Below are 16,093 nucleotides of genomic sequence, written 5' to 3' on the forward strand. Positions count from 1 at the left end.
CTGAGCAGGGAGAAAGTTTACACATGCTCCATTCTATAACGCATCCGGATATAAACTGTATATAAATAGATTTTTTAAAGAAGGAAATGAATTTAAAGGAGGAAGAAGGTGTATACTTAACAGATGACGGAGTTGCTGCTAAGTACAATCGGAAAAGTAATGTAATGGAGGCACCTCCACGATACCGTGAAGAATACAGAGTAATACTATCTACGCATACAATGCACATAGGAGTATTTCAGTCAAAAACCTGGCCAAAATACCAAAACAAAAATATCAGTGTACCTCGTGGTATTGATCCTGTTTGCATTCTCTGATAGTTACTACGTTGTATGCTGGCCATCTTAAATTTATCTGAATTGTTCATAAATGACTTTAGCTATCATAAACTTGGTGTTACTTAGAGTGCATCAATAAGTCACGAATTGTTCTACGAAGAATAAAAACTTCCACTGATGTTATTAAAACTTTAAAGTGATTTTCGTATGTAAATTCAATATGGGCGGTCATAATAAAGGTATATTGAGAAGATTTACACCGGTAATGTGTTGTTTGGTTGAAAAAATTGCATCGAAACAAGGCTTTGTCATGAACGTATTTTTCAGTCTCTGCTGCTTAACAAAATTTTCACAAAAAGGGATTTTTGTCTGGGCTCCCAGCAGGTCCCAGTAAAAATTCACCGACCATTGGAAAAGTAATGTGTTTCTGAATAAGTACCAGGAAGAAAATCTGCCCCATCCTCACCCATTCGTAACGTAATTCCAATTCGAAGTTGGAACGTTAAGATTTGCTGATTTTTTTATTGAATGAGTACATTTATCATGCCTTTGTCATATAAAGATTGTAAAAATTTGATTAGTTTTTTTTTTATGTTGTGTGATAACTTGCCGAGCATTCTTCAAAAATACCCTATTCGGGTTGATCACGCACTCCAACATTCGATTGATAAAAGCTTTATATTACCACAAGAGATAAAAAAAATGATCCCAGTGGTCCAAATCTTTCAAAAAATTCCTCAATTGTCCTCCAAAATACACTCGATCTTTAAGATGTCGACTGAGTCGCTTCGAAAGTTAGTTTGAACAAAAATTGACAGCTTCGGAAAACCAAAAAAATTGTTGCGCCCAACCATAAAACTGTAAAGTTGGTCAGAAGCTTCGCATTCATTGATTGCAGAGATCAAAGCGTTGATTGCAGTGATAATTGCGTCTCTTGGGCAGAACACAAATGCTAAGAGAAAATGTACCATTGGATGAGTTGTGCTACGCAGTTCCCAATAGGAATTTTCCATGGCTCAAAAATCTGCTGGGAGCACTGCGGTTTTCAACATTATTAAGAGCGCATCAGACGATCCTTCCAAAGTAAATGATTTGAGAGACGCTTTAAGAGCAGCATAATCTATTACTGGCAGAGAGGTATACACCAGAACAAGCTCCTACTATACTTGTTGAAGCTTTCTTTTTTCAATTCCAGAGTAATAGCAGAGGAAAGTTCTTATATCACTGCTAGGTGATCTAACTTGAAGAAATCTTGTTGATAATAAGTATTCATGGGTAAATATGTAACTCAATAGAGATAAAACCACTTTACGACGCATTTGCTATCTGAAAACTACTTAGAATAATTTTGGCCAGGTTTTTGTTCTATGTACTCCTATGTGCAATGGTCCGAATGTTCATCCTTCATCAGACCAGTGTTTGCGTCTTTGCGGCGAGAGCTGCGATAGTTTTTTTTTTATTTTCATACCAAAATCTGTACCATTTTAACGTGCCCAAATTAATTTTTTAAATTTAAATTTTTACTTTTTTTTATATTGTGTTCAGTTATTATAGATTTGAACTACCGCTGCTGAATCAAACGATTAGATAGCAAGAATCGAATTCATTTTATCGTTGCTGAGTCGATTTAAAAAGGTTGTCATGTTGCTGTTATATTGAGAGAAAATTTGGCCCATGAGCAATTCCCGTTAAAGCGCAGTATGCAGTTCAAAAAGGAATTCATTTTCCTATCTCAATCCCATGTAAAATTCAGGCAATGAAATTTCTTCTGGTAGCTAGTACGCAGCTAAAAAAAATCATAAACTGAAAGGGAAAAGAAAGTTCACTTGCTGTGAACACTGCTGTGAAGCAAAATGTCACTTGTTCTTGTACGGAATAATGAACACTGGCATTATTCAGGTACTGAAAGTGTCACCCAAGTAACACGGTTAGTCTTTAATAAGTTTAGGTAATTGATATATAACAAATCTCGTCACTATAACAATAACGTATAAACTTATATACAACTTGTTAACAACTCAAAAAGCGCAAGGGGCGGAGCCAATATAAAACATATATTCAACTTCAAATGAATTGTTCACACGACTTATATAAAACAACTTTATAACGTCTATAACCACCACTCTTACATTTTCAGTACCAACAAATGGTGGCCTGTTATTAATAGGTCATAAACAAATTGCACAAATGAGTTGAAATTTCACTCGCTGATGATTGTTTCTAATACATACAAAACAGATGACCCACGAAAATAATCATGGCTCTTCATTTGAGAAATTATCAAGACAATTCATTGATAGAATATGGTGTTGGTATAGTGATTAAATACAATAAATCTACGTGCGATTTTAGATTTGTCGTGAATATTTGCCTTGTACTTCGTTAAAATTTACGCGCTTCGAAAATACCACAATATGATAGTAATCAATATAATTTTTTTTTAAATTTGAAATAAAGAAAAAAGTAACAGATGAACTCTAGAGGAATGAGCCTCAGGTATATATTTTCGATAGGATTATATTATGTAACGTGCCTTTAGCACAGAAAAATGGTGTTGAATATCATTTTAGCACGCCGCTTGCGCTAACGAGGCAGCCATGTTGATTATTAGCATTCGTTGAATGGGTACACCGATTGCCCAAAGATTTTGTCCGTTATATGACCACTATCTGTAAAGTTTATTTCGGTAAAAATATCGCAAAATAATTGAAAAAAATGTACATTGAAACATCATCATTTCTGCCACAATTTGGAGATGGAATCGTGAAACCAATTAAGCAAGGCTATATAAAGCTACTACAATCTATATATTCAAACATTGATCTGAGGTTATTAACGATGATCAAAATAATAATAATAAAACCGAAGATCGTTGAGCAAGACAAAAAAGAGAATTGAAACAAATCATGGCCGATCAAATCAATCGATTTTCTTGTTTTAGGTAAATTGAATGATAAATTTATTGGTTATAATTTACTGTCAAATTTATTATTTATGTTTAATCAAATATTAATTCCCTGGGTGTTTAAATATTTTATATAATTTTGAATATTATAACAGTATTTTAGATCTGCACTGTATTTGATGAAGAAGAAATAGTTCACACCATAAAATCACATTTACAACTGATTTAAAACTGAACTACAACTTTTGCGGCCATTTTTCAACTTTGTCTCCACTATACGTTTTGCTGTCAAACACATATTCACCACTGTTGTCTCTCTTGCATTCTCAAGAAAAAAAAAAACTAGTTATAAACATGTTATAAATCAGTTTTTACAGCAATTCGTAATGTATTTACAACTTCAACTTGTTATTTCGATTTAAAACATCATTCCGATTTAAAACATCAATGCGAGTGAATTAAAACCCAATGTTTTCCCTGTAACTTATTTATGACTTATTTATAACTTTTTTCTTTAATTTTTTTCGTGAAAGATGTTGCATGTGTTACTTGGGCAGGCAGTTGGTTTGTCGTCTCACACCCAGCGATGCCAGATTGGAAGAATTTAGCCTACATTCGAAATATTTTTCACGTTATAGTAACCGGAGAAGTTACGTGAATATTTTCCACTAACGTTTTCTAGTAGACTCTACGTGATTGTCATTTGAGTTCATCATGGCCTGGTGAGATGAATTATCCTTTGAAACTTATTCAGTAGATGCATGCATTTCATGTGAGTTTCACGTAGGATTCATCTACTGGTAAACGACGAATATGCATACCTGAGTGATTTATTACGCAACATATTTTGATAATTTCTAAGACCCGTTTCCTAGCTCATAAAAATAAGAGAAATAAATGAAAATTGTACATTTCGTAAAACGTGATTGCAATCAGATATCATACAGGTATGCAAATTCGTCAATTCGTAGATGAATGAAACAACATAAAAACTGATGAATATTACGACATTCTCGGGGATTGTTATTGTCCGCTGCAGCTGTTTTTCAGGTAACTCTTCCGCCTTTGAACTGAAGCTGTGTGAAACCTGTAAGCTCAAGTCTCGAGTTTATTAGGATTTTTCGAAAATTCACTTTATTTGCAAGCCATTCAGAAATTCTGTTTTATGTTCAGAATCAGACAACAGCTTCGCCATTTTGATTTCTGGTTTTTTTCGCACAGAGAATTCACGCGATACATCCTGTTTGACGTTGTCAAGTTCACGTAGATGATACGTGATTAACCATGGTGTGCATGGGATTTTCACGTAGATGTTATTTTTGTCACATAAATCATGCAAAATGACAGAAAATGAACAAGTATAGGAACTTTCACGTAACAATAACGTGAAAAATATTTTGAGTGTATTATGAAGACATCTATTTTTGTGACGACAGCGTGAAGACATTGGAGAAAACATGTGAAGACATTGAAAAATATGTGAACGACCCGAATTTTGCATTAGTGTATTAGTGGTGACCTTTTTTTTTGCTCGACAGTTTTCGATTTACCGGAAAGTTTTTTCAGCCTTCGGGTTTCGGGTAGGAAAACATTTTTTCGCGGACCATGAAAACTTTTGAAAAAAAAAAAAAAATACCTGGCAGCCCTGCTCTCACACCAGATCGCGGTAAACAAGTGCGTTCAAGTGTTCTAGAAAAAAAGCAAAAATCATGCGCTCACTGACGTCAGATATCGTTACTGTGAAGCATTCTCAGCTGTCAAAATTCCGTTTGGTAAAAAGGGCAAAATTTCGTGAACCTCTTTTCTTTTCAACTGCGTACCACGCTTAAGACCGGCCCTCTCTTCACATGATGGTATAGAAAACGATTCAAGTTATGGTTTTTTTGGAAGCCCAAGGTGAATAAGTAAAGAAACTGCATTTGGTTATTCAAATTGATGGACTAATTGGTTCAACAAAATTGCTCTAACTCTTGAATTTCTCTATGAAATCACCTAAACCAACATATTATTAGAAAGGGAAAAGATAGGGCCTTCTTTTACAAATATCAAAGTGCATGGTCGCCATATTGTTTTCTTTCAGATAAATTGATTTTTGAATAAGTGCCTCAAATGTTGTTATTCCATTCGAAAGAGCATACTTTTTTACATAAATTATGTTAATATTGGAGATGTATGTTGTCTTAAATAAAAATAATAATAAAACTACCAAAACATGTTCGACACGACCGTGTGGATCTTCACTAAAACTTACCTCACTGAAAATGCTGTAACACGTTATATTCTTCAAAGAAAATTTCCAACCAACCCATCATTAGAGAAGGGATGGAAAAGATTTTCAATTTGAAATTGTTTTAAATTTAAATTTGTTTCAACACAGAGGAACAATCAAATGTAATTTATTAAATCGCGTTAATTTCACGAAATCGCATTAATTGATTGTTTTGTATCAAATACACTTTCATATAATTCATATACAGTTTGTCGCCAGTTCGGGACAAACTGATCACCGATGCCAAATTGTTTTTTGATTGGCCTCTGGAGTCAAATGTAATGCAATTCGAGTTCGCGAGTGAAATTTTGAGAAACTGCAGGCCAACTAAAAACTAAAAATGGAGCACGTCAAGACGATCCAGAGGATTCTTCATTTTTTCATATCGCATGGGGAATATTACCTAGGATTAAGAGAATATACGCTAAGTCCCAATGGAAAGATGGAATATCTACTCGAATCTTGAAAGGAAATAAAATAAATACATAAAATAACATACATATATTTCTCTGTGTATATATGAGCCGTTGCGGAACATGCGGTGCCATCGAGCAGATTGTTCAAGAGAAGCAATTTTCGAAAAATTTCTGGATAAAATTCTGTTCAACGAATTCTTTCAAACAAAATGTTTCAATATAAAGGTTATGAAGTGGTTTAACATTGGGATACATAAAATTAACAGTTTCTTTGCGAAATCGATGATTTTATCTCACCAATGTACATAGACCACTCTGTTCCGAAACAGAATGGCCATTCTGTTTCGGACGAGATTTCTACACGATATAAATCAGCTTCAAAGTTCGATTTTTCTAAATTTTTTTAATCTCCCAACTTCAGCTTCTTGAGTAGATGCGGTTCATGCAAAAAACTCATTTTCGAAAAAATGGTCTTTAGACCACTCTGTTTCGCAACGGCTCATATGCAAAAGAAAGTCCCTCTCCTCTGATTTCTAATGAAGGGTTGCACACTGGGAAAAAATGAACCCAAATTCCCACTAATTAGAAACCGCAGGGCTGGCAACCTGGAATATAGAATTTCTTATGTAAAATTGGTCAATAAATCGATTAGTACTATTTTCATTCTGTGCAGGATAGGGTTTGCAATCCCGGGAACGATTTCCCGGGAAATAGCTTTTCCCGGGATTCCCGAATCCTGGGAACAGAAATATTGATACCCGGGATCCCGGGATGCTCGAGTTTCGCGGAAAATTTTGTAAGATTCACTATAGATTCTTATGCAATAGAATTAAATACGTCAAACTGATGCGACTTGAAATAAATCATCCAATAAAACTCAAAGTCAGTATAGTATTTCAACGTAAAAATCATCTTTGCATTTTAATTATTAGGCATTCATATGCTCTATGACTGATTTATTTTAAGTCGTATTGAACTGATTTTTCAGTATTCTATCGTTTCTTTCCGGTTTGTGGATCGAATAACGAAATAAGGTGGTTAGTTAACCAAAATTCTTCCTCGGAATCTTACGCTCTAATCAACGGTGATATAAACTCCAAAAGGGTTTGAAATATTGTTCTGTCAATTTGAGACTAGATTTGAGACGCAGTTTATTCATAAAAACCGTAATGACATAGCAAATATTATTAATAAAAAAATAGCGATTAGGTTTGCTACCGCTCAAAAAAATTGTAAATGCTTACTGTAGTGTAAAAAATATTTTGCTCAAAAATTCCATTCCAAATATAGCAAATATTTTCTTTGTCTAATGCCTGCCTAACAGTTAGTTTTCTCTTAAACAAACTGAAAGAATCAGACACCAGTTTCCAATTAAATGTAGCAAGAGCTGTAATCGATGATTTGTAAATATTCTAGATTCAGCAGACTTGAGCAAAGTTTTACAGAACACATATAAATAACATTTTTGAGCTTGAAAGAAAATTGTCAGCGGATCTGAAGCGATTGTTTAACGACATGAAGACCCTTAATCCCTCTCTTCTGCAAATATATGCTACACAAATCGATCACGAATTTCTGATGGTATTCAATTCATATTCAAGTGTTTCGGATCTCATTTGTTTGTTTTTCATTTTTTTGTTGCCTTTTACTGATAAACTTCATTTAAAATCTCATTTTTGCTAAAAAAAAATCCCTTCCCGGTTCCCGGGAAATGAGATATTTCATTCCCGTTTCCCGGGAAATCGATTTCCGGGAATATTGCAAACCCTAGTGAAAAATCCGAAACCCTCATTTTCACTAAATAATCGCCACTGGGCTAACAATCTGAAATATAGCATTTCTAATGTAAAATGGGTCAACAAATCGATTGGAGATGGTTTCATTTTGGTTAGAGCAGGGAAATGGTCTATTTTGCTCCTTTTCACCCTATTTTCGCGTATTTTTGGAAATATAGACCCTTTCCCGTGCCTTGCACAGCATGAAATTAGCACCAATCAATTAATTGACAAATTTTACATAAGAAATGCTATATTCCAAGTTGCCAGCGCTGCGGCTCTAATTAGTGGGAATTTGGGTTCATTTTTTCCCAGTGTGGAATAATATCATGTGTTATAGCATTTTTATTGAGGTAAGATTGCACGAAAACCCGAACGGTCGAGTCGAACATGTTATGGTAATTTTAATATTATTTTTATCTCAAATTTCAACATATTTTATGAAAAAAAGCATGCTCTTTCGAATGGAATAACAAAATTTGAGGCAGGTGAGTGGGCAGTGGCACCTATTCAAAACGCAATTTTCCTGAAAGAAAACAATATTGCGGCCAAATCCAATATGGCGACCACGCGATATTTGTAGAAGAAGCCCCTACCTTTTCCCATTCTAATGATATGTTATTTTAGGTAGTTTAATAAAGAAATTCAAGAGCTAGAGCAATTTTGGTGAGTCAAGTTTTGAAGAAAAATGAAAAATTTTAAAAAAGTATTGATTTCCAGTTAATTTGATCAACCAAATGCTGTTTCCTTACTTGTTCAACATGGGCTTTCAAGAAAACATAACTTGAATTATTCTCAATACCATCATGTAAATAGTGGGCCGGTTTCAGCGGGAATTGCTCCCATCTTCGTATTTTACCATAAAATGTATCGTATAAAATGTATGAAAAAACTAAAAAAATTCAAAATCATCATCTCTTCATAAACTTTAAGGCAGCGTCCAATACGGTTAAGATTAGCAAATTGTGGTCATTAATGTTTCAACACGGTTTTTTAGTAAAACTGAATGAGTTGTTTTGCGTGTACAATATGCGCGAGAGAATTGTTTGGAACGTGAAAATTTCTCAGAAAACAAACATAGACAGATCAAAGGAAATTGGAGGTCTTAAAAATCACTCCACTGTTTGGCTAAAACGAGAAACCGCAAACGATGAAGCACTTACTCCCGTTAACTGAAGTGACAAACTTCCAAACCCTCATATAGCGCAAACGAAAACTTATCTAAACAATGCACACGATCCTGCCAACGAAAAAACGACGCAATTCGAATCAAGCATATTGCGCAACCATTTCATTGACCCTGGTAGATTCAAAATATTTCAAATTCTCCTGATTCTCCCTCGACAAACTACTCCCACTTGCTCTTGCTATCCGATGCAAAAGGAGAACGCAAGATGATCGCTGCGCTGATTGGCACTTCTTTTTCGAAATGATTCTAAATATAATGTTGCTTAGACCGATGTATGCTTTCGTGTTCCGCACATGCAATTTGCTTTGGCGCTCGGGGAGCCTGTTTCCTTCGCTGCGTGATAAAACACATCCAAACTATGTGATCGCATAGGCAGTATACCAAGAGAGCCAGAGTCCGATGCAGGAGGGTGGTGCAGAGTGGACTTCTCCAGCCCAATCTGTGGACGCATGCAGTCAACTGGAGGTGGAGCATGTGCAGCTGTGGTTTTTGCCTAGGTCACACATTTTAACGTCCCCATTAGGAGCCGCGTTTATTAGAACAGGGAGGGTGAGAATGCAACAACGGGTCGCGGGCCTATGAATGTGTGTGCAGGATGCGATTTTTTTTCTGCTTCTAAACTTTATATTAGATGTTGCTTCGGGTGTATTCTTGACTTGGAATACGCCTCAGAAGGGACCGAAAAAAATGCACACATCTGCAGCGAGCTGCGCAGAGCAGTAAATAAGTGCTAAGCGAGCCGGGGTTCAACGACATTTAGAAGAAATTTTGGCAGTTCATTTTGTGTATGTGTATATATTTATTTCTAGCAAATAATTTGGCGTGGTCAGGTTCACTGTTTTTTTTCCTGTGTGCAAAATGCAAACGAACGTTTGCCTTCGTTAGTTCAAACCAGATTGTGAAGTAGTAACCGAGTTGAATGAACCTTGATGGGTGAATACTGAATCACTATGCAGGTCCAGCGGGTGGTCTGTTGGAATGTTTTACTAATGAAGATTAAAATTAAAAGTAGCGGATAATTTTCGCGAAGAAAACGAACAACGTAGTGTCATTATATGACTGTTATTGGTATTGAATAATTATGCAATCAATAAAATGATTGTTCGAAATCGGAATCCCATACAATCTGCATAAAATGTTTATTAACTCTACACGAGGATTTTATGATTTCTAATTCAAAAAGTCTATTGAAACCTGATGATAAGTTGACTTAGCAATTACCTTAAGGTGTTATCTTTTTCGTCAAAAATAGCTTATGCAAATCCTACATTTTTATTTATGGTTTATCATATTTTGTGTGCTGTCTTCATATCACCTTTTTGGACTTTTAATTGGTCCGAATACTTGCATAGCATAGGCACAAAAATAAATGGGTAAATAATGACCATTAAGCCACAAATCGAATTCCCACGAAGAGAAATGGCTGCTTTACTGTCACTGAAATAGCCACAATTAATTCCATACGCTAGGTCCACTAACATTATGCACACATGCGGAGGTGCTTGCCAGAATAGAGAATTAACAAAAGATACGAATGGCATAGCTGAAGCCTTCTGTGAGATGTTCACCAAGCCAAGAAAGTGAATGACCTATTCGTCAATCACCGCACAGCGAAGCTAAAAAATATCGTATAATCTTCTAGCTGCAAAACGCCAAACGACTTTTCGTGTTCCTTTAGACCTCCTCCGGTTCCATTCCGTTTCATCCGGCTCAGCTGGCACCTACATGCCATCATCGGTCGGAGTTCGTTCCCGGTCAACAAGTATAGATTGCGCAACGTGATTATTCTGCACACCGCTCTCCGCCATTGGCATCGCACGCGTACTCGCGCGCCGCATCTTCAACCGTCGTCAGTCAACCGCAGTTGCCATCAAAGGCCCCTCTGCGTTCGCTCTGCGCTAATCTCCGCCAGTGCAAAATCCCCGAAAGATGTAATTATATGTAGTGGGAACCCAGTAGCTGGAAGAGGCAGGATAGGATAGGGATCCGACTTACGGCGCCCGCTCGCCACCGCTACACACTCGGTATCCGCTTTTCATATGCATTTTGGTGCCTTTCAAGGTGTAGGTTTCGCGGGTCTCAACGCAACGTGCTAGTATAGAAATGGTAAAATCTGATGAATCGTTATGACAATGTTGAGAAATGTTTTTTCACATTCATTGTATACGTTAATTGGTTGAACTTAAATTTTTAAACATTTTTGAAATTATGTAGTAATTAAACATTTCTTTAGGTTTTCTCACGGTTCACCAAACGCCTCCATGGGTTTACTAAGTTCAGCTGCTTTGGTCATTTTCAATAGTTATTCATCTATCAAGAGTACTTATTTTAAGAATGAATCCACTATCGTGAAGGTGAAATCTTTCGAATCTAGGGAATGGATTCAAGTTAATTTCTGTCAATCTTCAATTTTCTGTTCTAAATTCAAATATTATCACCTTCAGAGTTTTGCCTTTTTCAGAGTTTAAAATACAATTTAAGCCAACCGGAATGGAGACAAAGAATGCTTTAGGGTTAATAACTTTTTCGTTGTGATAGAAGCGAAAATCATATAAAATTATAAATTTGTTCGTCTTATAGCAAGTTGAAACATTTTGGATGACAATGTCGTAGAATGAAATAAATTTTTTGGTTAACGATTAACATGAAAAAACAGAAAATCTGCATCTAATTCAGAATATGCTTGGCTAACTCATCGCACTCGCTGGGAATAGAGGTCTACGGCTCAGAGAACCAAGTCCAATTACTCACGAAACAATTACTATTCTGTGCTAATTATTTGACAAATATATTATTTTTTTAATCAATAAGTTTGTGACAACAAACATTTCTGCTCGGAAATTTATGGTTCAATACAGTTTCAAACTCCAGCTCAAATCAATAATTCATGTTGCAAGTTTCCAGTCGGTACCACAACACTACAAACTCATCGTCGCAAAGCGCGAACTAGGCTACGAAATAGAGGTGAAATTGAAGATAAAGCGAAAACGCAAGTAATTTCCGCAATGGCAAAGCACTGTCGGAGCCATTATTGGTGATTTTTTGATTTATTCTATATATTATTGTTGGCTGACCTTGAAGTTGTTTTGGGAAAATAGACAACAAGAAAAGAAAAGGTTGCCAAGACAAGAATCGCCGTCAAGCTGGTGTTTTAATTTTATGTAAGTTCAGGAGGATGTACAATGGATACAGTCAGTGCGAACTGCGAACATTGGTGTTCAAATAGCTTTTGGATTTATATCAAATGCATATGAAAGAACTGTGACTAATTAATTAAACACATGGTATTACGTTCAGTTGATGCGGATTAGTGACGGTACCAGTTCTGTCCAGAACTGAACAATCAGTTGTAGTAAAAAAAAGTTTCTGCAAACCAAAAGTGACGTGTGATGGCTCACGATGGTAGTGGTGGCCACGTGCAACTCCATTCTATCGGGTTGTACTCGCTCACTGGTTGCGATCGTTTGCGCTGTGGAGGGGGAAATGAGGGAACCCACTTGTATGGATTGGCAGCTTGTTTAGATTTTCCATTCCAGCAGATAGTTTAGATTGCAATGGAAGGTGGTGGATGTGTACTGTGGTTGTGGTTGTATATTTTTTGGCACTCATAAAAAGATATACATGAGAATTCATGAGGCAGTGAACAACAGCGTCAAACGAATACAATAAGGCCAAGCGATTATAGAAAAAAAAACACCATCGGGTAGAGTGCAATAGAATCGAATATGTTGATGACCTAGTTCAAGGATTATTTGCTATGACTATGTAGTTACTGCCGATTTTTTTTTCTTAACAAGTTTAAGGTAGTGATGACTCGCTGGTGCGTTCTAGCATAAAACTCACTCTATGCATGTTTTTGTATGCAGATATGAATCATGATTTAATTTCTTGCTTTGAACAAAAAGTGAAAAAAATGAATCTAATATTTTAAATTTAATGTAATGTTAGGATGTCAGGATGTCTTAAGTATTGCTACTTTAGCTAAGAAAAATATTATTGGCATGGTATACAAAAACAATATCTTTTGCAAGAAACGAATCCTAACTAGAAGCTGACGTTATATCGGGAAAAATTTGAACTGACATTCTCGCCATCCAATTCTGTAGGTTCGTGCTTCTAGCCGTGCATACTGCGTAGCAAAAAAAAAACAACAAAGAACAACAACTAAATGCGCTTCTACTTCGCTGATAAGTATGTATTATAATAAATGCTATTCACAAAACAACTTTACAACCAGCGAATAGTGAGAGAGCTAGAAAAAGCAACGAGCCGACGAAATCGGAATCTAACCCCCGCAGGCTAGATCTGGGCAAGTCGTGAAACTGCCGGGAATGCAGAAAAAGGGCTCTCTGACCGGCGAAGAAATTATTATAGTCAAAAAATCGCATCCAGTGAGTGGTTCAATACAAGTTTTTTCTCTCTAGTGTGCGATCCGAAGAAATGTGTTGAAATTGGTTTTTTGTGGATTTCTATCATTTGGATTGACAATGTTGATCGTTAAATTTTTAACAATTTTATTGTGGTTTTTATTTAGGGAGTTTTGCCTTTCTCCTAGAAAGGTATAGCAATCACTTGCAAAACCGAAAGTATAAAAGTGCTCCAAAGGGCCGAATGGCATATATCACTCGACTCAGCTCGACGAGCTGAGCATTTTCTGTATGTGTGTGTGTGTGTGTGTGTGTGTGTGTGTGTGTGTGTGTGTGTGTGTGTGTGTGTGTGTATGTGCAGATTTTTATTCTCACTCACTTTTCTCAGAGATGGCTGGACCGATTTTCATGAAATTAATTGCAAATGAAAGGTTGCCCCATAAGACCCTATTGAATTTCATTGTAATCGGATTTTTAGTTTAGAGGTTATGTTTAAAAATGTGAAAATCATGAAACATCAATATCTCAAAAACTACACAACCGATTTGAACAAAATTGGTTTCAAAAGAACGGGCTACCTAGAAAACCCTTAACTTTTGAATTTCATAAAGATTGAACTTGTGGTTCAAAAGTTATGAAAAGAAACGTGTTTTGAAGACTGTTTAATCTCACTCATGTTTCTCAGAGATGGCTGTACCGATTTTCATGAAATTAGTGTCAAATGGAAGGTATAATTGCCCCATAAGACTCTATTGATTTGTTTTGCAATCGGACTATTACTCTGCCTGTTATGTTTAAAAATGTGAAATCCAGCTATGCAAAGGAACATATTCCGAAGACTACTTGGACTCACTCACTTTTCTCAGAGATGGCCGACCCGATTTCCACTAAATTTGTGTCAAATGAATGGTCTAGCTGCCTCAGAAGACCCTATTGAATTTTACAGTAATCAAACTGTAACTTCATTTGTAATGTGCCGACTTGTGAAAATCACGAAACTTCATTATCTCAGAAACTACACAACCGATTTTTTTATTATTATCAGATGAGCGGGCTAGTTAAGGGTTAACTGATGAATTATGATTGAACACGTTTGGCTGCCCTACACGTTCCCATTTTATTTGATTATAATCGAACTTAAGCAACCGTTATGTATTAAATTGTTAATAAAACAACGAAAGTCTATTATCTCAAAGATTACATGACTTATTGAACATAACTAGTGTCATACGAACGAGTCATCTCTCAAACTTACAAATAACAAACTTCAGAACAATTTGATATGTGGCTCAAAAATTATGGAAAGAAGAGAAATTCAAAGACTATTTAAAACTATACCTGCTTTGATCGATATATGTGGTCTCAACATAATTTAAATGTGGTGGCGTACTATTTGAACGTTCCAAGTTCATTGATTCCTTGTGGTTTGTTTGAAATCTGCAAATGCACGACGAATCGGCCATAGGATATGATCAAAGTCAAATAACAAATCGTTTGAAATGATTGGTTTTATCGAAATGACAACACCCTCGTCTTTTGGCTTCTGTAAATCGCCTTAATTCTGAATATATTCATATTGGGTGGTATTCTGTCATTATCAGCAGACTTTCTGGCATCAATCTGACACCGGAAATACTCATATTGGGAGGTATTTTTGGTTATTTTCCAGAAACTAAAAGTGGTCGTCTTCAAATTCAAAATAGTGTCCAGGGTCAATGTTTGGTTTCTATTCATCATCACGTTTACGGAAATATCCAGTATTATTCGGTCATTTCCGACTGTTGCCTATAAGTTGCCATTTAGAAATTCAAAATGGTGCCTGAGGTCAATTGTTAGCTCCTTGCATCATTTTGGTTCCAGAGATACTCATATTGGATAGTATTTGTTTATTTTAGGCTGTTTTTCACAAACCGGTAGTCGCCATCTTGGATTTTAAAATGGTATTTAGGATACTGGTTAAAGAAAAACTCATATTGGGTGATATTTGGCCACTTTGGACTGTTTTTCAGAAGCCGAAAGTCGTCATTTTGGACTTTAAAATTGCCTGTGAAATCAATTTCTGTCATCTGGGCGTAATTCTGGTTCCGAAAACATTCATATTGAATGGTATTTGGTCATTCCCGGCAGTTTGCCAGACACCGGAAGTCACCATCTTAAAATTCAAGATTGTGTCTGTGATCGATTTTAGCTTCTGTGCATCTTTCTGGTTCCAGAAATACTAATATTTAATGGGAATCGTCCATTTCAGGCTGTTTTCCAGAAACCGAAAGTTTCCATCTTACAATTCAAAATGTTGTCTGAAGTTGATTTGTGGCTCCAGTGCATCATTACGGTTCCGGAAATACCCATATTGGGTGGTATTTGGCCATTTGCCGCTGTTTTTCTGACACCGGAAGTCGCCATCTTGGATTTCATAATGGCATTTGGAGACAATTTCTGGATTTTGAACGGCATACTGGTTAAAGAAAAACTCATATTGGGTGGTATTTGGTCATTTTCTGCTGTTTTCAGAGACCGGAAGTTGCCATCTTACAATCCAAAATGTTCCCAGCCAACAATTTGGTCCGTATATTTCAGTTGTTGTTGAGATATAAGCACCCTTGTACAATCTGATAAAGTCGTATATAACGTTCTATATGAGCTTATAAGTACCAAAGTGGAGGCAATATACGTACCAAAATGGTTCGCGCAGTTAAATATATACAACTTTTTATTCCATTTTTTACAATTCTATAACAATTACCTTTTGCATAAAATCTGAGGTATGAACAACTCTGTTTGCTACTTAGTACGATTTTCAATTGCTATAATTCAAGCATACATACAAATCCGTTTCACCCGTATTATGATTCTACCACGAAGCTCTACGAACTTAAACGCAGCAGTGTGTAACC

The sequence above is a fragment of the Wyeomyia smithii genome, chromosome 3 (assembly GCF_029784165.1).
Source record: "Wyeomyia smithii strain HCP4-BCI-WySm-NY-G18 chromosome 3, ASM2978416v1, whole genome shotgun sequence".
In the NCBI taxonomy this organism is placed as follows: Eukaryota; Metazoa; Arthropoda; class Insecta; order Diptera; family Culicidae; genus Wyeomyia; species Wyeomyia smithii.